The sequence below is a fragment of the Macaca fascicularis genome, chromosome 15 (assembly GCF_037993035.2).
Source record: "Macaca fascicularis isolate 582-1 chromosome 15, T2T-MFA8v1.1".
NCBI classification, from domain to species: domain Eukaryota; kingdom Metazoa; phylum Chordata; class Mammalia; order Primates; family Cercopithecidae; genus Macaca; species Macaca fascicularis.
In genome coordinates this window covers 18,239,683-18,267,500 of record NC_088389.1, presented here as the reverse complement: position 1 = coordinate 18,267,500, position 27,818 = coordinate 18,239,683, and the positions used below count along the sequence as shown (strand labels likewise).

The window sequence follows — 27,818 nt, the reverse complement described above, 5'->3', positions numbered from 1 at the left end:
TGAGCAGATTTTTTTTGGACTTAGAGATAACCTTTTACAAAGCATAGCCTTTAGTGCATGGCCAAAGACTTGGAAAGAAAGCAAATGTCAATACAGCGTTGGTTGGTAGTAAGCCTCTTTAAACTGGACACAAACTGTGCCATTTATATTGGAAGTATCTGGTTTATATTCCTTTGTATATACAGTCTCTCAGCAAATACAGTGCTGAAATTGAGCCAATGGCGTAAAATATTTTATCTTCAATTAGCCCAGTTTGAGAAAAGCAATAGCTTTTGCAGTCTAATTTTTCTTTGAAATGCTGTTTGTGGGGGAAAAAAACCTGTCAAGGAATATATGTTTTTATTTCATAACCTGAATTTAATGATTTTGTAATAATAACATTAATCTTTCTAGATTACCATCTTTTTGTGTGAGGTTGTGTTGGGCATTAAGTTTGAACCTGCAGAAATGAAAAAAAAGATATTGTTACCGATTACATGTAAACAGCCTGAATCATTCAAAGGGATATGGAGAAGAGTATTTCTATAGTGTGAAGCCAGAGAAAATGGCAACCTGCCAAAGCTAGGTGCAAGCTCTTGTTACATGGAAGGGTTGGGCCTGTTCTCATTTCTTCTTGAAATGGCTTAATTGGTGTCAGCACCCCAGGGATAAAGGCCTCTAACACTGAAATCCACACGATTCACCCTGTCTCTGCTCAGTGTAGGGAAACTGGTAACAACTGGTGGTGAATGAGGAGTGAACGGTGCTGTAACAATACTCGATGATGTTTGGGATGACAGAAATTAATACGCACTTGCTTGAAGAAAGCAATGATTAATGGCAGTGAGCACGGGAACGCTGTCCCTCCTTTTACTCCACTTTGATGGGGATTGAAAAGCAAAAGGCTGTTTTCATTCTCTGTGGAAAGCAGAGGTCACACAGAGTACATTATAGCAATTTTTCCTCTCTGGTTTTTTTATTTCATAAATATTATGATAAGCATAGATTAGATAGATTTTTTTTTGTGGAAGCTTAAAAGGATATTTTATGTCACTTAAACATTGTTGTTTATGCATAAAGAAATCACACATTCTTTTCTTCACTTGTTAGATCATTTTCCTTCATGTCAGAATAATTAGTGTAATTAGGAATTTTAAAAGCCCACAAACATGAAATTGTATTAATGCTGCTTACTATTTTACAGCTGGAATCAAAAGAGCTTAGTTTTCTAAACACTGCAAGGACAGGATGGGGATAGGAGTGTTGCAGGGGCTTTCACCTTTTTCCTGCCCCTCCCCCTGGTTTTTCTCAGTGAATGTTTGACGTAAATATATTTTGCAAGGTACTTGCACTTGTCAGCAGCTTTCTTAGCCATTTGATAAAGATTCTTTATTCTACAAGAAAGCCTGAAATAACAGAACTGTACTTTGGATAATGAATTCTTCATCTGTGGAGAACTTTAAAACAAAGTACAGTGTTGGCATTTTTTTCTTTTGAGTGAGAAGGCTGATATATCTTTTGGATCCGACAGGAAGACATAAATTAATAGAGTTCTGGAGTTCAGTTTCTCATTAATAATCCATTTTGTCATGGTTCTTGGCATTGTCAGCCTAGTAGCTGGTTCATATTTTGCTAACGGATAAAAGCAGATTATGTCTTAAGGCACAAAGCAAGAATAAAGAGTTTATCGCCTTTTGGGGGAACTACATGCTATAAGAAAAATATTGTTTTGCAAAAAGTTTCAATTTTTAGTTAGAAATACGCTACATTTTTCTAAGGTGAAGCTGTTATTTTAAGATCTGCAATGGTTCTTGGAACCTTAGGACATTAGAGTTTTAGATCATTGCTTAGAGTTGCCTTTGCTGATTGTTTGCAAAGGTTTGCTTTTTAGGGACAGTTACGGTAGATTTAAGCTTGTTTTTATATTTTATTTTTAGAACTCTATATATTGGGATATAATTATAGTTCAAAGAGAAATGCAGAAAAATCAATATTCCTCCCCTTGCACTGATTTGTCTAGATAGTCTGTTACCTCTGCCTAGTTTTGTAGACATGGGGTTCTTGACGGCTACTGTGAAGGCTGTAGAGTCTAGCCATCTAAGAAATCCAATCAATAAAATTAAAATAAAAGCCTTATTTTAAATTTTATAATCCTCAAATTACCTTTTTTAATGGAGGCTCCAGAAGCATATTATATACAGATATTGACCCTGGTAACAGGTTCTCATCAATGTCATCATTTAAAATTGCTTATATTGGTATTTTAAAGATATTAGTGTTTTTTTTTGTTTGTTTATTTGAGAGAGTGTCTCACTTTGTTGCCCAGGCTGACTGGAGTACAGTGGTGCAGTCATGGCTCACTGCAACCTCTGCCTCCTGGCTCAAGTGATCCTCCCACGTCAGCCTCCCAAATAGTCGAGACTACAGGCGCACGCCACTGCGCCCTGCTAATTTTTGTGTTTTTTTGTGAAGACTGTTGTTCACCGTGTTGCCCAGGCTGGTCTCAAACTCCTGAGCTCAGGTTATCTGCCCACCTTGGCCTCCCAGAGTGCTGGGATTACAGGTGTGAGACACAGCGCTTGACCAAGAAATTAGTTCTTATAAAAATTGAAACAATACACCCTCCTGATACCTGATAATATGATTACTGGCCACTTGAGACCGCACATTTAAAGGGCAGAAAACTAGTTGGAGGGATGTGAATACAAATACTACCTGTATTTTTCTTCTTTACTTAAAAATATTTATTTTTAGTGTATTATTTATATTGCAAGTCTTTTACAGGCACATTCTTAGAAATAGACAACTAAAAATGTATTTCGTCTGTAAAACTTGAATCTTGTACTACCATTCCCAATTATCACTTTTTGTTGTTGTTGTTGTTGTTCATTTTTAAAGCTCCAAAGTAACTCATGCGGGATGTGCAGTCATAAATCTAGACTTGATTATTGAGGTAACAAGCTGTGGGAAAAAAGAGAAGAGTTTGGGTATAAGACGACGTAAGGAGTATTATGATTGAATGGAGAGAATAATGAGAGATTTTATTTATCTACTTAGAAGGGCTTATTCTTATTATAATTTATAAATTTGATATTTTCTGAGTCATTAAAGTTCATCACTGGATAAAATTGGCCTAAGTTAATACTGATAGTGGTATGCTACAAAAATTCATTTAGGAATGGGAGGACTATTTTTATTTTAGTTTTCATTCTTGAAGGGACTGTAAGTTCTTCGAGGGCAGGGTCTATCTGCCATCTATTTTTTTAGCACACAGAAACTGCTCAGTAGCGTTTTTAAATAAATGCATGCCGCCTTTGTGCATTATTGGATATGTATCTGCTGAATACATTAAATCTGATATTATATTCTTCTAATTCTTTATATAGAAATTTATCTTAATTATAGCAACTATATACGTACAGTATAAGAAAACTGCCATAGCTACCTACCTGGATCCTAAGTAATTTATATGTAAATTATTTGTAAAGTAATTTATATGTATTACTGCTCCATTGCTATCATTAATGATAATATTTTAAAAATCGAAAAATCTGTGGTGAAAACTCCTGGTAACATGCTTGAAGTTGAATATTCACCTTTAAAGTTTTAACTTTAAAACTATGATAATAAGCAATCTGTTTCCTAGCGAGGAAATATTTGTGTGTTTCCAAATTGTAGGGTTGAATTAGGATGATTTAAGACTTGTTTCTCTATAGAGTTGGGAAGGACATTTGTTTTAGTACATTATAATGAAATCTTAAAGAGTAGATTTTGACAAGAGACATTTTGCTGACACAGAATATTTTGTTCATTTTGACTCTCAAATAAGTTCTTCTGTCATAATGATTGATTTATATTCATTTTAAACTGTACAGTTTCCTAGCCGAGTTTTCTATCTATAAGGTACAGAAATCACTGTTTAAGTTAATGATAAATTAAATAATTATCTTCAAAGGTGACAGATGGGTCACATGTATTTGACTAGTCCAAAGATTAACCTAAGAGTAGTTAAATAAAAATGTACTATGATTATGAGTTATTGAAATGAATGCTAATTTTAAATTTAGCATGATTAGGAACAGAATATAGTAAGGTATCATTTACTTAATTGCTATAGTTTTTTGTTCTTTTAGACTTATTTGACTTCTCTGTGTTACAGTCATTGTTGAACTGTTTACTTCCTATTTTGAATCAACCACTGATGTGTTGCTGTCACTCATCAGGTGGAAAGACCTGGAAAATTATATTTTATATTCACTTGCTTTGTTAACAGTAACCCTTAACAGCATTTTGAAACAGTTAAAAAACAAAACCCCAATTGTTTATAATGGAAAGCCATTGGAAGTAATTTTGTCATGGATTCTCTTAGTTGTAATACTAAAAGACAAATTCAAGTGACTGGTGAATTTGGTGAATGCTAAGTGGTGAGTTAGGCTGATATATATTTCTGAATCTCAATCATTAAACCAATAGCATTAAACCAACTGCCAAGTATTTTGCTTCATGAAAACCATTAAGACATGGAAAGCTCATAACTATTTGGCTGGTGAATATTTTATTCTGATTTCGTCCTTATTCTTAAAAAGTCATGTAATTCAAAAATCTGCCCTTTCTTCATGTAATAGTTAATATCTGTTCATACCACCATTCACAAGTATCTATGCTTGTGGTACTCCAGAAAGCTGTAGTGCAGGGAATCTTTAATCTGTATTTTGGTGTAGTTTCCTATGTGAACATGATAAAAGCAGTGGACCCACTGCTCACTTTCTAGAAAGGTGCACATACTCATACAAGTTTGAATACAGTTTCAGGGAGTTTATACCTTGAATATCATTCATGGATCCCTCATGGATACCATGGACCTTGGGTTAACAACAGCTTTGTAGAGGTAGACTTTTTAAAAAATTACATTTTGTCCAAATTTGTAACTGCAGTCCACTTTCTTCTGAGAAGCCTAGTGGATCTGCTTTCTACCCAGTGGTTTCTGAGTGTAGTGAATCTTTGATTGTACTGAGGGGAAAGAATCAGGAAAATGGAATAGAACAATTACATGAAAGGGAGGAGCAGGCTAGCAATGAGACTCAGGTACTAGTAGGACAAGAGAAAAAGGTCAGGGAGGTTAGAAGAGGGAAATCTGAAATTAGGGACATGAGTTGTTGAAGGATTTATTTGGTAATTAGCATATATTACCTTGTAAGAATGATACAAAAAAAAAAAAAAGTACTGGTTTATGACCTAGATGATGTAAGGTCATTGTGGGTGGTGGAGGGCAAGTTTGTCTTTTTGGTAAATGTTTTGTTATTTCATGTTGCTTTATAGGGATTTAATTTCTGCTATGTGATAGAATTCTTTTAAGATACATGTTGTCCGTGTGTATATAAAATAAGTAGATTATGGCCGGGCACGGTGGCTCAAGCCTGTAATCCCAGCACTTTGGGAGGCCGAGACGGGTGGATCACGAGGTCAGCAGATCGAGACCATCCTGGCTAACCTGGTGAAACCCCGTCTCTACTAAAAAATACAAAAAACTAGCCGGGCAAGGTGGCGGGCCCTTGTAGTCCCAGCTACTCGGGAGGCTGAGGCAGGAGAATGGCGTAGACCCGGGAGGCAGAGCTTGCAGTGAGCTGAGATCCGGCCACTGCATTCCAGCCTGGGCGACAGAGCGAGACTCCGTCTCAAAAAAAAAAAAAAAAAAAAAAGTAGATTATTTCTTGGGTTAGAATCTGTGTTTAATTTGTTAAACTTTCCTATGTAAAGACTTTTGAGGAAAATATTTGTATCATTTATTCTCAAACTTTTTGATCTTAGGACTCCTTTATACTCCTAAAATAATTTTTGTTTATACGGGTTTAATCTCTATCACTATTTATTGTATTAAAAATTAAAACAAGTTTTTAAAACATTAAGTTAATTTAAAAATTAAAATCATAATTCTATTACGCTAGCATAGTTTTATTACAATTATCAGCTTGTTATATGTTATCCTAAACAGCATTTTCTGAAACAAAACTAAGCAAAACTAAATGATAAGAAGAATAGCATTGTTTTATATTTTTGCAAATCTTTTAAATGTCAGGCTTAATGGAAGATGACTGCATTCTTATATCTGCCTTTGCATTCAGTCTGTCATCATATGGTTGATGTATATGAAGAAATATCTGGCCTCATACAGATACATAATTGGAAAAGGAAAGAGTATTTTAGTAGCCATTAGAGATCACCGTGGGTGTTCTTTTTTCATACCGTACTAAAACTTGACAAGTGATTACTTCAAGTGTGGAATCTGAAGCCATCTCAATAAACTTTTTCTATTTTGTTTTATTAAAATCTACTGATCTAACTGGTATTTTGAATGGCTTTTCTACCCTTGCATGATGTTACAACACCATGTCTTGGTCATTTGGAAAATATTGGTTCACTGTTTACTCAATATCTTACACGTGTTAACACATTGGATTATACTGTGTCAAAAAATTACATTTGTTGTCTGGGCATGGTGGCTTATGCCTGTAATCCCAGCACTTTGGGAGGCTGAGGCGGGCAGATCACCTGAGGTCAGGAGTTTGAGATCAGCCTGGCCAACATGGAAAAACCCCCTCTACTAAAAATACAAAAATTAGCTAGGCGTGGTAGCACATGCCTGTAATCCAGCTACTTGGGAGGCTGAGGCAGGAGAATCTCTTGAACTTGGAAGGCTGAGGTTGCAGTGAGCCGAGATCGTGCCACTGTACTCCAGCCTGGGCAACAGAGCAAGACTCCGTCTCAAAAAAAAAAAAAAAAAAAAAGAAAGAAATTACGTTTGTTAATATTACCACCAAACTTATCGGGAAAGTTTTTAAGTGCTGGGAAACTTTCATACTTACAGTGGAGGACACAGTGTTTCAAAATTCTAATTTTTGCTTGAAAGCATGAATTTTATTATTAGCACCAAAACTGTTTATTGTTTTACTTGAAGTATAGGTTTACTTGGTTTCTTTATGAAAAAAGGTCTGCCAAAATATCTAAGCTGAAATAGCCATAATTTGTTAATTTTTTTTTTAAGCATCTAGTTCAGCTTGCAACTCACAGTTATGCAAGTGCTTTCCTCACACTTGGCATACAGCCTAAGTGCTTTGTGGATAATTTATATTTTGTCACAGAATATTAAAAAGACACAGTGAAGGTGTGATTGAGTTAATAATTTTTACTGTTTCATCAAGGGCATTGTGAAGTGAAACTGGCCTTTAAAAAAAATTTAAGTGCCTAGTGGTAAAGAATACATTGTTAGTATAGTGTGGTGCCACTGTCTTGCTTTGTGCAGTGGTGCCAGCAGTTTTATCCACCTTTGCTTTGTGCACCATCAGGATAAATGTCAACACAGTGAAAAAGACCAATATCTTATTACTGTAAAAATAATTTTAAGTTTGTGGACTCCTGAAAGGATCTCAGGGACCGCCAGGGGTCCATGGACACCGTTTCAGAACTGCAAGTCTGTGTAAATTGAAATGCTTATGTAATATAATTTGCTCTGAGAGCATTATTTTATTTTCATCTGTAGTATCTATACAGAATGGTTACCTTACCTGGAAAGAAACAGGTTTTTAGTATGCTGATCTAAAGGCAACAGAATATATCCTCAAGCCATTAGCGTGATCCTCTTAGGGTATTTGTTAAGTGCCTACACAAATATGATATTCTGCTGAATATTCTTCAGTGTGGAAACAGCTCCTTCCTTTAGAAGGCAGACCCTGTAATCAGTCTTGACTGCACACATAAAGGGAAAAAAAGGATAGATCAACAGATCACATTTTGTTGGATCATAGTTTTCCATACAGAACTAGTGTAAGCTTCCTGGGGTTCCTGGGCAAGCCTTAGGGTGATTATTTACAAAATAAGGAAGTTGGACTAGGAGATTTCCAAGGCCTTTTTCAGTTTAATATTCTGATTCTTTGACTTTTTTTTTTTTTTTAACTGAGTGAGTTGTTTGTTAATTAGCTCCTAACCACTTATTAATTTATTTAAGCTCAACTGGTTAGGTATAATTTGTATTTGTTGCTATCACATTGGTTAAGCATTAATGTTGTTTTGCAGTATCGAAAAATGGATTGCATAGAAGAGGAAATGGAAGGGAATTGTAAATGAAGAAGGCTTCTACAAGCAAGTGAATTTTAAGTGGCAAGGAAGAAGAAATTTGGATGATGGGGGGATGTACATTGCAGTGTATTTAACGTATCTCTGAATTCAGAGTCTTTATAGCCTATACTAGAATAGCAGAGAAGGAAAAATTGAGTTCAGAAATAACACGAAGGCCTGTAAGTTAAAGAATCTACCAGTAATATTCTCTGATAGTGACATGTGTAATATGAACTGTTGAAAAAAATCTCCAGAGTAAAAAGTGGTTTAGCACATAAATACATAATGTTGATTCTGAGATTCTTTTAGCTCCATTAATTTTGACCAGAAAGCTATAATAGTTTTTGAAGGGGAATATAGTACCTGGGCATTAAAATATATTTATTTTTGCTCCTCAATGTAAAACATCTTGTATTACCTTGAGATCTTTTGATCTTCCTTCTGATACTTTAGAAGGAAGGAATACTATTCAGTAAGGAAAAAATGACCCCCAAACTCAGATTCTTACTCAGCCAGCACAGTGTCAAAGTCCGTTAAAAATTTAAAAAGCTAGTGGAAGGGACTGGATGAATCCTGGGAAGGTGCTATTTAGCTTCTTAAAAAGGAGAGAGGGCTCCTGGGATGCAGTTTGTATTCAGGCAAATCAAACTTGGAAGGTGGAAAGCTGCTATTGTGGCAATATTTAAGAAAAAAAGACTCCAGAGATTATGTATTTTGGAAATATTTGACAACACTAGCAACATCAACTACTGACAAAAAAAGAACCACCTCTTTGGCAAATCTTTCACAGTTGTGCCAAGAAAAGCAGCTTCATTGGAACATTTTCATAAACTATCATCAGTTATGCAGCAGCAGCTTCACAAATCAGAAATGATATCTTCAGGCGCTGCTGTCAAGTGTTATTCAAATAATACCAGCCTCACATTTGAATAACAGCAGACATTTTGAATTAATTAATCAGATGAGATAGTCTAGGCCTTTTCTCATTAGTCTCTGGGTCAGGCTTGGGAAGATATATGTGTTGGTGATGATATACTTGTCTTTAATCATGATTTATGAAGATTTAGGATTGTGTGTGATTTGTCAAAGGTTCTGGGAAAAGGCTGGTGCATATTTCATTACTTAATCTGAGATTGATTTTATGATGCTAAGAGATATCACACTGTTGTTCATATGTGTGGGAAGTACAGGTAGACACAACGTCCCAGGCTTTTTACTGGCTTATCTTTGCAACTGTCAAACAATGCTGTAAACTTTAACTGCTTGTAGTTAACAATTCCTGTTTTAATTGTAGGCAGATATTTTATTCTGTCCAAAGGGAGAAGTTTCAATGGTTATTTAGCTAAAATGCATAGCAGACATTATAACTATGACCTGGTATGAATCATGGACAAAGTTGGTAAATTTCATGGGTTGGTCATGGTGAAAATATAAAATTTCATGGCTTGTCAAAGATTAATATAAAATTCCCATTAAAATGGTACAAATAATAGAGGAATAAGAAGTAAGGTTACTCTCCTTGCATGATACCTTCCCGCTCAGGACTAATTTTAGCAAAATTGAGATGTAAAATCATACTTTTTTCAGTTATTTAAGCAACATTAATGATCTATTAAATGAAATAATTTGTGTGAAAATATCTAGTGTAATGCCTGGTTGATAGTAGGTACTGAATATTTGCTATTGATAATTTTATTTTCTCCTTTCCTACCTACTTTTCTTCCTTTCCTTTAATGTTTAAGTCTGTGTTAGCATTGTTTAGCCTTTACATTCTTCAGAATTTGAATTTTTAATCCTGTTGGGTCTTAATTTCTTGGGATATGTTTTATTTTGAGGAGAGTAGCGCAAGGGTGAGAGGTTATCATTTTAGCATGCTGGGTAACCAGGGGGACCCCAGTGTGACCCGAATTCATGTTGTGTCTGCTGGTATAATTGGAGGTAGGTGGTAGATATATGAAAAGTTGAATATTAACCTCTTAGTACATATGAAGCATGTACTGCCTAATTCAAAGTGAATCTTTCTGTATCATGTGCCTCCTGAGGGCAGTTACGTGTCTGGGATAAGTAGAGCGTCTTTCATTCTACTCTGAAGCACACTAAAATGCTTATTATGTGAAGTATTAAGGAATAATAAGGTGATTTTCAACTTTGTTATACGAAACAAAAAGTTTGCTTTTCTTTCCAATCTTACGTGATTGACAGGTATTGCTTTATTGAGGTGATTGGGCTATTAATAATTACTAGTTCTTTTTCACTTTTGTGTTTTGGGAACTGGGTTAGTACTCCTAAAGTAGCTTGGCACATCTTAACATAATTACAGGCAGACAATTCTAAGTGATGTTCACTTCGGGGAAGGTAGTTTATAAATAACAAGATGTGTTGATATTTGGAGAGATACAATATTTAAGAGTAGTCTGAAAGGCAGCTTGATGCAGAACAATAGTGATTTTGGAAATCAATAGATGAGTCCTACTTCTGAACTGCTGGTTAGTTAATTTGTAACTTTGGCAAGTTACCTAATTTTTCCTGAGCTTTAGTTTTCTTTTTCCTAAAGTAAGGCCACTAATTCGTAGCTTTCAGGATTGTGAGAATTAGAGGTGAATGTATGTACAGGACCTAATGTGATACCTGGTATGTAATAGATGCTTAATAAATTGCAGCTATTGCTGTTATCTTATCTATTCATTTATCTCTTCGAGAAACATACTGGGGCACGTGTTTGCAGGCCCATGCCTGTAATCTCAGCACTTTGAGAGCCAAGATGAGAGAATTGCTTGAGCCCAGGAGTTTGAGACCAGTCTGGGCAACATAGGGCGACACCACCTCTACCCTCCCCCCCAGAAAAAAGAGTGATATATGTGGATAAATACAAGCTGGGTCATTTATAAATACAAACTAGGCTATTAAGTAAGTAGAGGCAGGTAATGAGACAGGCAGGGATGACATCATTGAGGCGTCAGTTCTGTGGTAGTAGGGTCTTTGTTCTATACTTTGGCTAGCTACTGGTGGGTTCAAACAAGGGATTGATCTGATCAGATTTTTTACATAGTTCACTTTGGAAACTTAGAAGGAGCATATTACTTATGAGCCTTTGGAGATCAGAGATGATATTTATTTGTGATGGGGTAATAGTGGGGTTTAAAAAAGAGGAAACAATGGTTTTAATAAAACTGAAAAATGAGAAGGAAGGATTAGGCGATTGGTTAGAGAATTTTTGTGTCCCTTCGTTCACTTGACTGACTCCTATTATCTTTCAGATCCTAGCCTGGATGTCCTTTCAGGAAGCCTTTTGACCACCTCTGAGTCTGTTGATAATCTACCTAAGTCTGATAACCTATCTTATGTGCTCCAGTAGTATCCTGTGTTCCCCCTTGTTACTGTGCTCATGACACTGTATTTAATTATATATTTAATTTTCTGTTGCCTCCAGGAAATTGTGAACTCAGTGAGGGCAGAGATACTGTGTTTTGTTTACTGTTTTGTCCTCTGGCACATAGTAGGAGGCACTCAATATCTGTTTTTAAAAATGAATTGAATGTAGTATGTGAGGGAGAAGGAGAAAACAAGAGCGTCTGTTTCTAGCATAGGTGACCCCAGAGGAGTGGTCGTTTTCCACCTGGGAGGGATAGTAGAGTAGAACTGCAGGGTCATAGCATATGCTCATTATCAACTTTGCTAGATAATGTTGAATTATTTTCCAAAGTGTGTGTGCCAGTTTATATTCAATACCAGCAGTGTATATTTGTTCTTTTTGTTTGAGGACATTGGTTTTTTTCATATTTAGGTAAAATTTGCATAACCTAAAAGTAACTGTTTTAAAGTAGGTAATTAGTGACATTTAGTACATTCACATTGTTGTGCAACCACCACTTCTTTCTAGTTCTGAAACATTTTCATCCCCTCAAAAGAAACCCCATACCTATTAGTCTGTTCTGGCACTGCTATAAATAAATAACTGAGACTGGGTAATTTATAAAGAAGAGATGTTTAATTGGCACACAGTTCCACAGGCTGTACAGGAGGCATGGTTGGGAAGGCCTCAGGAAACTTACAGTCATGGCAGAAGGTGAAGGGGAAGCCAGCATGTCGTACATGGCCGGAGCAGGAGGAAGAGTGTGGGGAGCTGCTACACACTTTTAACAACTAGATCTTGCGAAAACTCTATCATGAGAACAGCACTAGGCGGATGGTGCTAAACCATAGAAATCCCCTCCATTACCCAGTCACCTCCTACCAGGCCCCACCTCCAACTTTGGGGATTACAATTTGACATGAGATTTGGGTAAGGACACAGATCCAAACCATGTCACCTATTAAACAGTCATTCCCTATTTCTCCTTTCTCAACCCCTGGCAACCACCAATCTGCTTTCTATCTCTACCGATTTACCTAGTCTGGATATTTCATATAAATGGGATCATAAGTATTTGGTTCTTCGTGACTGGCATCTTTCACTTAATGTTTTTAAGGTTCTTCCATGCTGTAGCATATATCAGTACTTCATTTTTTTTTATGGCTGAGTAATATTTCATTGTATGGGTATACTACAATTTGTTTATCCATTCATCAGCTAATGGGCAGTTGGTATTTTTTTACTTTTTGGCTATTGTGAATAGTGCTGTTTGGAATATTTGTGTACAGGTATTTATTTGATTACCTGTTTTTAATTCTTTTGGTGTACATCTAGGAGTAGAACTGCTAGATCATGTGTAATTCCATGTTTAACTTTTTGAGCAAATGCCAAATGATTTTCCATAGTAGGTCTATCATTTTACATCCCCACAGCCATGTACAGGGTTCCAGTTTCTTTGTGTTTTTTGAGACAGAGTCTCGCTCTGTCACCCAGACTGGAGTACAGTGGTGCAATCTTGCTTACTGCAACCTCTGCTTCCTACATTCAAGTGATTCTCCTGCCTCAGCGTCCCAAGTAGCTGGGACTACAGGCACGCACCACCACGCCCAGCTAATTTTTGTATTTTTTATAGAGATGGGGTTTCACCATGTTGGCCAAGCTGGTCTCGAACTCCTGACTTCAGGTGATCTGCCCACCTCAGCCTCCCAAATTGGTGGGATTATAGGCATGAGCCACTCTGCCTGGCTCACAGAGTTCCAATTTCTTATCGACACTTATTATTTTCCATTTTTGTTATCACCATGTAGTGAGTGTGAATTGGTATCTCACTGTGGTTTTACTTTTCATTTCCCTAAAGAACGAATAATGATAATCTTTTTGTGTGCTCATTGGTCATTTGTTTGTCCTTGGAAAAATGTCCAAATCTTTTGCCAATTTTTAAAAACGTTTATGGTTTTAGGTCTTATATTTAGGTGGTTAATCCGTTTGAGTTAATTTTTGAATATGGTGTGAGGTAGTGGTCCAAATTCATTCGTTTGGATGTGGATATTCAGTTGTTCTAGTACCATTTGTTGAAGATACTATTCTTTCCCTCATTGAATGTTTTTGCACCTTTGTCAAAAGTAAATTGGTTACAGATATACGTGTTTATTTCTGGATTCGTAGTTCTATTTCATCGATCCATATGTCTATCCTTATTCCATTAGTACACTGTTTTGATTACTGTAGCTTTGCAGTCAGTTTTGAAATCAGAAAGTGAGGATCTATTAACTTTGTTCTTTTTCAAGATTGTTTTGAATAGTTGAGCCCCCTTGCAATTCCATATGATTTTGAGTACTGGCTTTTCTATTTCTGCAAAAAATTGTGATAGGAGTTGCAGTGAATTTGTACATTGTTTTGGGTGGTATTGCCATCTTAACAATATTAAGTCTTCCAATCCATGAACATTGGATGTCTTTACATGTATTTAAGTCTTTAATTTCTTTCATCAATGTCTAATAGTTTTCATCGTACCAATCTTTCACCTCCCTGGTTAAATGTATTTGTTTATTGACTCTAGCAGGTTTTTTGGTGTGGATTCTTTGAAATTTTCTATATATAGGGTCGTGACAACTACAAATAAAGATAGTTTACGTATTCCTTTCCAATTTGGATGCCTTTTATTTCTTTTTCTTTCCTCAGTGATCTGACTAGAACTTCCCATACAATGTTGAGTGACTGGTAGAAACTGGCATCCTTGTCTTGGTTCTTGATATTAGTGGGAAAGCTTTAAGTCTTTCACCATTGAGTATATTGTTACCTATAGGTTTTTTTTTTTGTTTTTTTTTGTTTTTTTTTGTTTTTTTTTTGAGACGGAGTCTCGCTCTGTCGCCCGGGCTGGAGTGCAGTGGCGCGATCTCGGCTCACTGCAAGCTCCGCCTCCCGGGTTCCCGCCATTCTCCTGCCTCAGCCTCCCGAGTAGCTGGGACTACAGGCGCCCGCCACCTCGCCCGGCTAATTTTTTTGTATTTTTTTAGTAGAGACGGGGTTTCACCGTGTTAGCCAGGATGGTCTCGATCTCCTGACCTCGTGATCCACCCGTCTCGGCCTCCCAAAGTGCTGGGATTACAGGCTTGAGCCACCGCGCCCGGCCACCTATGGGTTTTTCATAAAAGCTTTTTACCATGTTGAGGAAGTTCACTTTTATTTCTAGTTTTCTGAGTGTTTTTATCTTGAAAGTGTGCTGGATTTTGTCAGATACTTTTTTGTCTTCATCCTTGATTGGCTTTGTATGTTGAACCACTCTTGCATTTTTGGAGTAAATTCCATTTGGTCATAATGTAAAATCCTTTAAAAATATTGTTGGATTTGGTTAGATAGGAGTTTGTTGAGGATTTTTGTATCTACACTTATAAAAGATATTGGTCTATAGTTTTCTTGTGGTAATTTCATCTGGCTTCAATATCACAATAGTACTTCCTTTCTTTTCTTTTTTTAAATAGGATTTTGCTCTGTTGCCTAGGCTGGAGTGCAGTGGTGCAGTCTTGGCTCACTGCAACCTCCGCCTCCTGGGCTCAAGCGGTTCTCCCACCTCAGCCTCCCCTCCTGAGTATCTGGGACTTTAGGCACATGCCACCATGCCTGGCTAATTTTTTTTGTATTTTTTGTAGAGACGGGGTTTTGCCATGTTGCCCAGACTGGTCTTGAACTCCTGCGCTCAAGCAATCCACCTGCCTCAGCTTCTCAGCGTGCTGGGATTACAGGTGTGAGCCACTGTGCCTGGTCTGCAGGATATTGATGTTACTTTCATCATAGAATGAGTTAGAAGTATTGTGGCTTTTTTTTGTTTGTTTTTGAGATGGATTCCAGTGATCTGCCTGCTTCTGCCTCCCAAAGTGCTGGAATTATAGGCATGAGCCACTGTGCCTGGCTGACACATGATTTTTTTTTTTCTTTTTCTTTTTTTTTGAGACGGAGTCTGTCACCAGGCTAGAGTGCAGTGGTGCAATCTCGGCTCACTGCAACCTCTGCCTCCCAGGTTCAAGCGATTCTTGTGCCTCAGCCTCCTGAGTAGCTGGCACTACAGACATGTGACACCATGCCCAGCTAATTTTTTTGTATTTTTAGTAGAGATGGGATTTTGCCATGTTGCCCAGGCTGGTCTCGAACTCCTGAGCTCAGGTAATCTGCCTGCCTCAGCCACCCAAGGTGCTGGGATTACAGGTGTGAGCCGCTGCTCCCAGCCTCTTGAGGTGGAGTCTCACCCTGTCACCCAGGCTGGAGTGAAGTGGCGTAATCTGGGCTCACTGCAACCTCCACCTCCTGGGTTCAAGCAATTCTCCTGCCTCAGCCTCCCAAGTAGCTGGGACTACAGGTGCACACTGCCATGCCTGGCTATTTTTCTTTTCTTTTTTAAAAAAATTTTTTATTTTAGTAGAGACGGGGTTTTACCATGTTGCCCAGGTTGTTCACAAACTCCTGAGCTCAGGCATTCTGCTCGCCTCGGCCTCCCAGAGTGCTGGGATTACAGGCATGAGCCACTGCACCCAGCCTAGTTATTCTTTAAATGCTTGGTACAATTCACCAGAAAAGCCATTTGGTTCTGGGCTTTTCTTTTTTGGAAGATTTTTTGATTACTTTACTCTCTTTCTTTGTTATAGATCTGTTCAGATTTCTGTTTCTTCTTGCATCTCTTAAGGTAATTTGTGTGTTTCAAGGAATTTGCTCATTTCTTCCAAGTTATCTAATTTGTTGGTATGTAGTTATTCATATAATTCTCTTATAATCCTTTTTTATTTCTGTAAGGTTGGTAGTAACATCTCTACTTTCATTTCTGATTTTTGTTTTCAAATCTTCTCTCTCTCTCTTTTTTTTTTTTTTTTTTGAGATGGAATGTCACTTTGTTGCCCAGGCAGGAGTGCAGTGGCACGATCTCGGCTCACTGCAACCTCTTCCTCCCAGGTTCAAGCGATTCTCCTGCCTCAGCCTCCCGAGTAGCTGGGACTACAGGCGTGTACCAACACACCTGGCCAATTTTTGTATTTTTTAGTAGAGACAGGGTCTTACCATGTTGGCCAGGCTGGTCTCAAATTCCTGACCTCAGGTATTCCGCTTGCCTTGGCCTCCCCAAGTGCTTGGATTACAGGTGTGAGTCACCGCTCCTGGCCCTCTTTTTTTTCCTTTTTTTTTTTTTTTTTTTTTTGAGACGGAGTCTTGCTCTGTCATTGAGGCTAGAGTGCAGTGGCATGATCTTGGCTCACTGCAACCTCCGTCTCCTGGGTTCAAGCAATTCTCTGCCTCAGCCTCCCGAGTAGCTGAGATTACAGGCGCCCGCCACCATAGCTGGTTAATTTTTTGTATTTTTAGTAGAGATGGAGTTTCATCATCTTGACCAGACTGGTCTTGAACTCTTGACCTCGTGATCCACCCACCTCAGCCTCCCAAAGTGCTGGGATTACAGGCGTGAGCAACTGTGCCCAGCCTTTTTTTCCTTTGTGTAGATAAAGTTTGTTAATTTTGCTGATCTTTTCAAAGAACCAAATTTTGGTCTTATTGATTCTTTCTATTGTTTTTCTATTCTACGTTTTGTTGTTTCCACTCCAACTTTTATTATTTACTTTCTTCTGCTAGGTTTGGGCTTAATTTTTTCTTCTTTTTCTAGTTCTTTAAGGTATAAAGTTAGGTATTGATTTGCGATCTTTTTTTTTTCTTAACGTAGGCATTTATGGCTGTAAATTTACTGCTGAGCATTGCTTTTGCTATATGTTATGAGTTTTGGTATGTTGTATTTTCTTAAGTATGTCCTATACTTTTTTGTTTCTCATTCCCTCCATTACCTTCTTTTGTGTTTGAGTTTTTATCATATATAATTTGATCCCCTTCTAATTTCCTTTTGTGTATAATTTTTGGATATTTTCTTGGTGATTATTATGGGGATTACAATTAATATCCTAAGTTTATAACAATCTGGTGTATTAGTTCATTTTCATGCTGCTGATAAAGACATACCCGAGACCGAGCAATTTACAAACTAAAGAGGTTTAATGGACTTACAGTTCCACGTGGCTGGGGAGGCCTCATAATCTTGGCGGAAGGTGAAAGGGACGTCTCACATGGCAGCAAATAAGAGCTTGTGCAGGGAAACTCCCCTTTTTCAAACCATCAGATCTTGTGAGACTTACTAACTATCATGAGACCAGCATGGGGAACGACCTGCCCCCATGATTCAATTACCTCCCACCAGGCCCCTCCCACAATATGTGAGAATTCAAGATGAGATTTGGGTGGGGACACAGCCAAACCATGTCATCTGCTTTTGCCCACCTAGTTTCAATAGCATATTGAAACTACTGCTTTACAACTCCATTTTTCTCTTTTATATTATTGTTACGTTTTTGTATGTGTGTGTTCGTTAAAATAGCCATAATTGTTTTATGCATTTGCCTTTTATTTATATAGGAAACAATAAGGAGCTATATACCAAACATACATTAATATTGGCTTTTATATTTACCTTGCGGTTATCTTCGCTGGAGTTCTTTATTTCTTCATAGTTTTGACTTACTGTTTAGTGTCCTTTTATTTCAGCCTGAAGGATCCTTTTTAGCATTTCTTGTAGCGTAGGTAGGTCCACTAACAGTGAAATTTCTTGGCTTCTGGGTGACTTTTAATGCGTTACTTTCTTTTTTCATTTTTGAAGGATAATTTTACCAGAGAATTCTTAGTAGGCAGGTTTTTTTTTTTTTTTCTTTCAGCACTTTTTAAATATGTTGTCCCATTGCTTTTTCACCTTCATAGTTTCTGATAAGAATTTCCTTGTTAATCCTTTTGAAGATTCCTTCTATGTAATGAGTTTGCTTCCCTTGCTATTTTCAAGATTCTGTTTCTTTCAACAGTTTGATTATAATGTGTCTCAGTGTGAATCTCTGTGTGTGTATCTTTCTTAGAGCTTATTGAACCTTCTGGATGTATAATTTAATGTCTTTTATCAAATTTTGGAAGCTTTCAAAGCCAGTATTTTGTCAAATATTGTTTCTGTCCCTTTCTGTCTCTCCTTTCTTTTTGGGACTCCCATTATTATATGTTGGTGTGCATGATGTCCCAACATGTGTGATGTTGGTATGCGTGATGTCCTGTTATTATACATTGGGATGCATGATGTTCTCTTAGGCTCTTTTAATTTTCCTTCTATTCTTTTTCTTTTTTTGAGGTGGAGTTTTACTCTTGTTGCCCAGGCTGGAGTGCAGTGGCACAATCTCAGCTCACTGCAACCTCTGCCTCCCGGGTTCAAGTGATTCTCATGCCTCAGCCTCCCGAATAGCTGGGACTACGGGTGTATGGCACCATGCCCGGCTAATTTTTGTATTTTTAGTAGAGATGGGGTTTCACCATGTTGGCCAGACTGGTTTCGAACTCCTGACCTCAAATAATATGCCCACCTCAGCCCCCAAAGTGCTGGGATTACAGGCATGAGCCACCATACCTGACCCCTTTTTGCAACTTTAATATCTTTGCTAATACTCTGTTTTTGTTAAAACACCATTCTCTTGGTTTCTTTTAACTCCTTGTTCATGGTTTCCTTTAGTTCTTCAAGCATATTTGAAACTTATTTTGGGCTGGGCGCAGTAGCTTCATGCCTGTAATCCCAGCACTTTAAGAGGCTGAGGCGGGCAGATCACCTGAGGTCAGGAGTTCGAGACCAGGCTAGCCAACATGATAAAACCCCTTCTCTAATAAATATACAAGAAAATTAGCCGGGCATGGTGGCACACGCCTGTAATCCTAGCTGCTCTGGACACTGAAGTGGGAGGATCACTTGAACCCAGGAGGCAGAGGTTGCAGTGAGCCGAGATCGTGCCACTGCACTCCAGCCTTAGTGACAGACGGAGACTTTGTCTCAAAAGAGAAAAACAAACAAACAAAAAACCTGACTTTGTCTAGCAAGTCCAATATCTGTGCTTCCTCAGGGAGTTTCTGTTAATGTCTTCTGTGGATGGGCCATAGTTTTCGTTTCTTGGCGTTGTTTTGTGATTTTATATTTTAGTTTATTTTGAGGCGAAGTCTCTCTTTCTCCCAGGCTGGAGGACAGTACTGTGATCTTGGTTCACTGCAACCTCTGCCTCCCTGGTTCAAACGATTGTTGTGCTTCAGCCTCCCGAGTAGCTAGGATTACAGGCATATGGCACCAACTCCGGCTAATTTTTATATTTTTAGCAGAGATGGGGTTTTGCCATGTTGGCCATGCTGGTCTCGAACTCCTGACCTCAGGTGATCCACCTGCCTCAGCCCCCTAAAGTGCTGGGATTAGAGCTGTGAGCCACTGCACCCAGCCAGGTTTTGTGATTTTGTTGTTGTTGTTGAGAATTAGATATTTTAATGTGGTAGTAACTCTGGAAATCAGATTATTCTCATTCCTCAGAGTTTATTTTTGTTGCTTGCAGTGGACTATGGCTGTTTGTGTTTGGACTTGCAAAAATTATTTTTATAAAGTCGGTATTTGTCATGTGTGGTTTCTGATGTCTCTGTTTCATTAGTTTGTGTTCAGGTAGTATTTTGATAGAGATTTCCTTGAATGCCAAGAGCCTAAATAAATAAATAAATAAAATAAAGAAGGAAAAACAAAAAGAAGAAAGGAAAAAAGGCAAAGAAAAAACCCCCTTTCTCAGCCTTTGTGGATTGTCTCTGTTTTGGGACATTCCTTCATCACTTGGTTAGGTCATTTACGACTGTGCCTTCCTGTTTGTGTTGAGCCTAGAGGTCAGCCACAGGTGAAAGCTGACAGTATTCTTGGGTCTTTGCTGAGCATGTGTCCTGCCCTGAGCATACCCATGGCTTTCTGAATTTTATAGTATATATGATGCTTTCAAATGTCCTAATTTCTCCAAGAAACAGTCTCCCTTCCCTAGCCTTTCTTTTAGGCTTTTGATACTTTACTGTTTGCCTCACCTAAAGTCTTTTGCCCCAGGTGGCTGCACGTCTTTCCTTTTACTTACAATGTTTTGGAAAAATGTCCCCTGTTTTTCTGCCCTGAGTGAGATCTGAGTTAGGTGAAACAGACAAGCACCTTGTGTTAGTTCTTGGGATGGTTAATACTAGGTGTCAACTTGATTGGGTTGAAGGATGCCTAGATAGCTGGTAGAGTATTGTTTCTGGGTGTGTCTGTGAGGGTGTTGCTGTAGGAGGTTAACATTTGAGTCAGTGGCCTGGGAGAGGAAGATTTACCCTCAGTGTGGGTGGGCACCATTCAATCAGCTGCCAGCGCAGCTAGAACAAAGCAGGAAGAAGGTGGGATAAGCTGGCTTGCTAAATCTTCTGGCTTTCATCTTTCTCCCATGCTGGATGCTTCCTGTCCTTGGACATCAGACTCCAGGTTCTTCGGGTTCTTCGGCCTTTGGACTCTTGGACTTACATCAGTGGTTTGCCGGGGGCTCCTGGGCCTTTGGTCACAGACTGAAGGCTGCACTGTCGTCTTCCCTACTTTTGAGGCTTTTTGACTTGGACTAAGCCACTACTGGCTTCCTTCCTTCTCAGCTTGCAGACAACCTGTTGTGAGACTTCACCTCGTGATCATGTGAGTCAATTCTCCCTAATAAATTCCCTTTTGTTTATATGTATATCCTGTTAGTTCTGTCCTTCTGGAGAACCCTGACTAATACAATTTTTAAGGCTGGCCCCAGAAACAAACATAGTTCTCGAGAATAAGATCTCTTCTGCTTTCTTCAGAACCAGGGACCAGTATCCCATAGTGGAAATTCAGGCAACTGACTTTGAGCCTACCACTAAACCAGGTTGGGAGATGATACAAGGGAAAGTAAAAATGTCACAAGGCTCTCATTTTAAAGGTGACTATTTAAAGTCATTTTTTTTTTAAATTCAGTGTTTACATGGTTGCTGTAAACCTTTGACTATTTTCTGGCATACTGAAAAATTTGATTCTGATTTTTCTTGATTTTTTGATGTTACTGTGGAAGAACTGGCCCTTGGTCTACCTACTTCATTTCCTGCTGATATCACTCTTGCTCTGTCACCCAGACTGGAGTGTAGTGGCCCAATCTTGGCTCACTGCAACCTCTGCCTACCGGGTTCAAGTGATTCTTCCACCTCAGCCTCCCGAGTAGCTGAGATTACAGGCACCCACCACCACACCCAGCTAATTTTTGTACTTTTAGTAGAGACAGGGTTTCACCATGTTAGCCAGGTTGGTTTCGAACTCCTGACCTCAGGTAATCCGCCCACCTCGGCCTCCCAAAGTACTGGGATTACAGGCATGAGCCACCGTGCCCAGCCTATTTTTAGTTTTTTATTTTTTATTTTTTCTAGACAGGGTCTTGCTCTGTCACCCAGGCTGGAGTGCAGTAGCATGATCATGGCTCACTGCAGCCTCGACCTCCTTAGCTCAAGTGATCCTCTCAACTTGACCTCTTTAGTAGCTTGGACTACAGGTGTACACCACCACATCTGGCTAATTTATTTATTTATTTGTAGAAATGGGGTCTCACTATGTTGCCTAGGCTGATGTAGATAAGTTTGTAAGTGGGAATTGGAAAGCTGAGGGAAAGTGTACTGCATGGATTAACTATTTTTTGATGAGTAGGAAAGATCATCTCTTCAGTAAGTTGGGCTGTGATGAAGTAGAGTTTGAAAGGAGTGATGATGTCCTGGAATAGTTATTCCAGATAATGAAAGAGTGAGCTGACCAAGGATAAGGAAAGTAATTGTCAGATTGAAGACTCAACTGAGGTTGGAGACTGAAATTGAAATGGCACTAGCATGACTACTTGTCATTTCTCTAGCAGGTTAACATCGACTACAACTTGAGTATATGCTTGGGGCTTGCTTGGCAGATGAGAGAAAAGGATAGGGTGAAATGGATTATAGGGGTCTGTTGCAAGGATAGTTAAGATGTTCAACCATATAATCCATTGTGCATAGATAGGAAAGTTAAAGGGGTGGCTGATAGATGAGAAAATGGAGAGATTTGAGGATTGTTTGGTTTAATTAAATTGAGGAATTGGTGGAGTGCAAGAAAGGGAAGGTGACTGGTGGAGTAAGAGACTTATCATAGGATGAGACATTTGAATTTTATTTCAGAAATGAAGCACTTCTAGGTGATGGATAATGAAGTTCAGGATATGGCCCTGCGAGCTTGCGTGTCAAAGTGAAATGGAGCTAAAAGTCATTGGTTATTTATTTATTTTTTTTTTAAAAGGAGGTCAGAGAACTATAAGGCTAGGTTGTTGGTTGAATATCTTACATGCTCCCTGAAGCCAGTCTCATGGAATGACTTGGGATAGAGAAGGAGACTGAACCTTGTGCCTACCTTTTAAATGAATGTGACGATTAATATTAGTTAATAACCAACAGTGGATGCTGCCTAGCCAAGTTAATTTTTCTTAGATAATTAGTTGTTTAATATGGAGATCATGCTATGGTCAGTTTATTTAGAAAAGCAGATATTAAGTTAGGAAAATGAAATCCATATAAGCACCGTTCATGCCATAATTTATTATGTGAATATTTACTAAATTCTTATTCTGGGACTTGAAGTTGCTTGCAGCCAAGGGGAGGAGACAAACTTCTAAACAGATAATTGATATAGTGTGCTCAATGTTATAGTAAAGCAGTAGTGTCATGTGGGAAGGATATATCCCAAAACCCATTGGGATGGGCGAGAAAATATCAGAACTTCTACTTACATTTAGCTATTCATTGTATGTACTTTTGTTATAATTTTTTAATATAAAAGATTTCAGACAATATAAAAGCATAGATAAAATACAAAAACACTAATGTTCTGGCATCTAATTTAAGAAATAAAATATTACAGATTAATTGAAAGCTTGCTGTGGGCCAGGCATGGTGGCTCACGTCCATAATCCTAGCACTTTGGGAGGCCGAAGTGGGCGGATTGCCTGAGCTCAGGAGTTTGAGACCAGCCTGGGTAACACAGTGAAACCGCGCCTCTACTAAAAAACACAAAAAATTAGCTGGTTGTGGCAGCATGTGCCTGGCTACTTGGGAGGCTGTGGCAGGAGAATGGCTTGAACCTGGGAGGTGGAAGTTGCAGTGAGCTGAGATCACGCCACTGCACTCCAGCCTGGGTGACAAGAGTGAGACTCTGTCTCAAAAAAAGAAAAAAAAGAAAAGAAAAGCTTGCTGTGTAGCCTTCCCTAATCACATCTCCCTTCCTTTTTCTCTTTTCTCCCCACAATGAATTTATTATTCACCATTCCCATTAGTGTTTACTAATATTGCATGTTTTTGAACCTTTAAAATTGTTGCATACTGTTCTTATCTTTCTATGATTTGCTTTCACTCAACACTTATTTTAAGATTTTCAACATTGACACATTTAGTTCAAGTTAATTCATTTTTCCTGCTGTATAGTATTCTATTGTGCGATTATTCTGTAATTTCTTTCTTAATTCTTGTGATGGTAGATATTGAAATTGCTTCAATTTTTTCTATTATAAAATTTCAGTTATCGATTGCTGCATAAGAAATAGCCCCAAAATTTAGTGACTGAAAACAGCAACATTTATCATCTCATGGTTTCTGTGGGTTAGATATCTAGACATAGTTTAGCAGGGTGCCGCTGTGTTTAGTCTCTCACACAATTTCAGTCAGGTAACAGTGGGCGGCAGTTACCTCAGGAGTCACCTGGGGGAGGGTTTGCCTCTCTACTCACTCGCATGACTATTGACAGTACTCAGGTCCTCACTGACTGATGGCCAGAAACATCAGTTCTTCCCTACTTGGGCCTCCCATTATAGGGCAGCTTGCAGCAAGGCAGCTGGCTTCCTTCAGAGTGAGTGAGTGAGACAGGGAACCCAAGTTAGAAGTCACAGTGTTTTTGTAACCTAATCTTGGAATCCCATTACTTCTGCCATATTCTGTTTGGTAGAATCAAGTCATTAAGATCAGTCCATGCTTAAGGGGAGGCTACTACATAGGGTGTGAATAGTAGGCAGTGGGACCATTGGAGCCTTCTTAGAAGCTGCCTACCACTCTGGGTGAAAGGGTATGCATCATCCATTTTATTGTTTAATAGATATTATGAAATCTTCCTATTGTGGCTATTCTAATGTATACTTTCTTAAAAAGTAAGAATTTAAGCTTTGCTAATGTTTAAAATAGGAATCAATGGTTTGTGTGTTAGAAACTTACTTGGAGCATTCAGGATTGAGAAGAAATAGTGGGAGTTCCAGGTTTGTTTTGATAGATTACCACTTTCTGTGCCTGGTTGGGAGTATTTATATTTTGTAGATTTAACTAAACTGATGCTCATCAAATGGACAAGTTTTCTGAAGACATCTGCAAAGAAAAACACGGATTAAAATAAGAGGAATAATGGAAGTGTATGATAAGAAAGTGGGAGAAATGATACGTCTACTCTTAATACAAGCTCTTAGTCAACTGTGTATGAGGGAAAAATAATTTTGATCTCTAATATCTGACAGAAAGCCATCCAAAGCATTAAAATTGCAGAGACTCCTTCTTTCTCTCTCTCTCTCTCTCTCTCTCTCTCTCTCTCTCTCTCTCTCTCTCTCTCCTGTCTTGCTCTGTCACCCAGGCTGGTGGTGGCGCGATCTCAGCTCACTTCAACCTCCACCTCCTGGATTCAGGTGATTCTTATGCTTCAGCCTCCCTAGTAACTGCGACTACAGGCATGCACCACCACGCCTGGCTAATTTTTTGTATTTTTGGTAGAGATGGGGTTTCGCCATGTTGCCCAGGCTGGTCATGAACTCCCGAGCTCAGGCCATCTGCCAGCCTCAACCTCTCAAAGTGCTGGGATTACAGATGTGAGCCACTGTGCCTGGCCAACTATTTCTTTATAATTTAATTTAATTTTTTAAAAACAGAGTCTCACTCTGTCACCCAGGCTGGAGTGCAGTAGCACAGTAATAGGTTATTGCAGCCTCAAATTCCTGAACTCCAGTGATTCTTTTGCTTCAGCCTCCCCAGTGGCTGGGACTACAGTTGTGCACCGTCATGCCTGGCTAATTTTTATTTTTTGTAGAGATGGAGTCTTACTGTGTTGCCCAGGCTGGTCTTGAACTTCTGGCCTGGAGTGATCCTCTCAAAGTGTTGGGATTATAGGTGTGAGCCACCGTTCCCTGCCTAATTCAGTTATAGTCTTTATCATTATTACCACCATTGTTAACAATGAACCTTACCCTAATTTTTTTTTTTTTTCTTTGAGACAGAGTCTTGCTCTGTCACCCAGGCTGGAATACAGTGGTGCGATCTTGGCTCACTGCAACCTCTGCCTCCTGGGTTCAAGCAGTTCTCCCTGCCTCAGCCTCCCGAGTAGCTGGGATTATAGGTGCCTGCCACTATGCCTGGCTAATTTTTGTATTTTTTAGTAGAGACGAGGTTTCGCCATTTTGGCCAGGCTGGTCTTGAACTTCAGGTGATCTGCCCGCCTTGGCCTCCCAAAGTGCTGAGATTACTGGCACGAGACACCATGCCCGGCCACCCTACACCTTGAACTTCAGGTGATCTGCCCTACACCTTGAACTTCAGGTGATCTGCCCGCCTTGGCCTCCCAAAGTGCTGAGATTACAGGCACGAGACACCATGCCCGGCCACCCTAATTGTGTATTGTGCCTTAAGATATTAGCTAATAATTATAGTACACATATATTTTTATCTATCTATCTATCTATCTATCTATCTATCTATCTATCTATCTAGGATTTGTATTCCCACTTGAATCTTGTGTCAAATTGTGATCCCCAGTGTTGGAGCAGGGGTTGGTGGCAGGTGATTGCATCATGGGGGGAGATTTCCCTCTTGCTGTTCTTATGATAGCGAGTGAGTTCTCATGAAATCTGGTTATTTAAAAGTATGTAGCACCTCCCCCTGCCGTCTCTTCCTCCTGTGCTCTGTCTTCCTCCTGTTCTGTTCATGTAAGAGGTGCCTGTTTCCCCTTTACCTTCTGCCATGATTGTCCGTTTCCTTAAGCCTCCCCGGCTGTGCTTCCCATACAGCCTGTGGAACTGTGAGTCAGTTAAACCTCTTTGTTTTTATAAATTATCCAGTCTTAGGTAGTTCCTTATAGCAGTGAGAGAATGGACTAATACTACATACACACACATATGCACACATGCACATAAGTATATAAATATTGGAGAGTACATGATCAAATTTGTAGACTCTTATACTAGAATCCTAGATGTAGGAAAATAATACTGTAGGAGTAAAGAGGAGGGAGCAACTAACTGCCTAAAGGAAGTCAGGAAAGGCTGCACAGAGGAGGTAGATTTTGAGCTGGGTCACAAAGGACAGAAAAAAGACCTTTCTGGTAGAGGAAACAACATTTTCAAAGGAACAGATCCTTCAGAGTATGGCTCTTCGAAGATTGGTAATAACTTTTCTAGGTGCTTAATTTCAGAAATATTAGGGGAGGTGAAGGAAAATGAGAATGGAGCTGTAGGAGGTGGCCAGAATGCAGGCTCTGTAGAGCTAGTGGAGATCAATTAAATAGGAAATTGACATGATCCACTAGAACTAAGGAGTTTCTTAGTTCCCTGATTGGAAATTGGCTATCCTTTAGGTCAAGACTTCCAAAGCCAGCCTTAGCTTACAGCTCCCGGTGATAGGGAGCAGTGGTTTCCCATTGAGAATTTCAGGGCATTGTTTTTGTTTTTCATAAACAAAAAATTGGATGTAGATAAATTTTATTACTATTTAAATAGCTTTATTGAGGTATACTTATTTTTTTTTTTTTTTTGAGTCAGAGTCTCACTCTGTTGCCCAGGCTGGAGTGCAGTGGCACAATCTCTGCTCACTGCAACCTCCGCCTCCCAGGTTCAAGTGATTCTCCTGCCTCAGCCTCCCTAGTAGCTGGGACTACAGGCATGTGCCACCACGCCTGGCTAATTTTTGTATTTTTTAGTAGAGACCAGGTTTCACCATATTGGACAGGCTGGTCTTGAACTCCTGACCTTGTGATCCACTTGTCTTGGCCTCCCAAAGTGCTGGGATTACAAGCGTGAGCCACCGCGCCTGGCTGAGGTATACTTAATTTATAATAAACTGTGCATATTTGAAATGTACAGTTTGATAAATTTTTAAAAAATATTGGCCGGGTGCGGTGGCTCATGCTTGTAATCCCAGCACTTTAGGAGGCCGAGGCGGGTGGATCATGAGGTCAGGAGATTGAGACTATCCTGGCTAACATGGTGAAACCCCGTCTCTACTAAAAATACAAAAAATTAGCCGGGCATGGTGGTGGGTGCCTGTAGTCTCAGCTACTCGGGAGGCCGAGGCAGGAGAATGATGTGAACCTGGGAGGCGGAGCTTGCAGCGAGGCGAGATTGCGCCACTACACTCCAGCCTGGGTGACAGAGACTCCATTTCAAAAAAAAAAAAAAAAAAAAATATATAT

The 27,818-nt window shown here is 39.0% G+C and overlaps 1 protein-coding gene across 5 annotated transcripts in view; it reads left to right on the top strand.

Annotated features, from left to right (window-relative positions):
- The window catches only part of PBX3 (PBX homeobox 3), a 225,995-nt gene that overhangs the window by 15,827 nt on the left and 182,350 nt on the right, over window positions 1-27,818 (top strand). For 2 of the 5 annotated variants that reach the window (XM_074016540.1, XM_074016538.1), the window contains exon 1: window positions 20,689-20,993. The exons of the other annotated variants lie outside the window; for them this stretch is intronic. The gene's annotated coding sequence lies outside the window, so the exon portion shown is untranslated. Of the gene's footprint in view, window positions 1-20,688; window positions 20,994-27,818 lie in introns of those variants that run through there. 5 annotated transcript variants of the gene reach the window in all.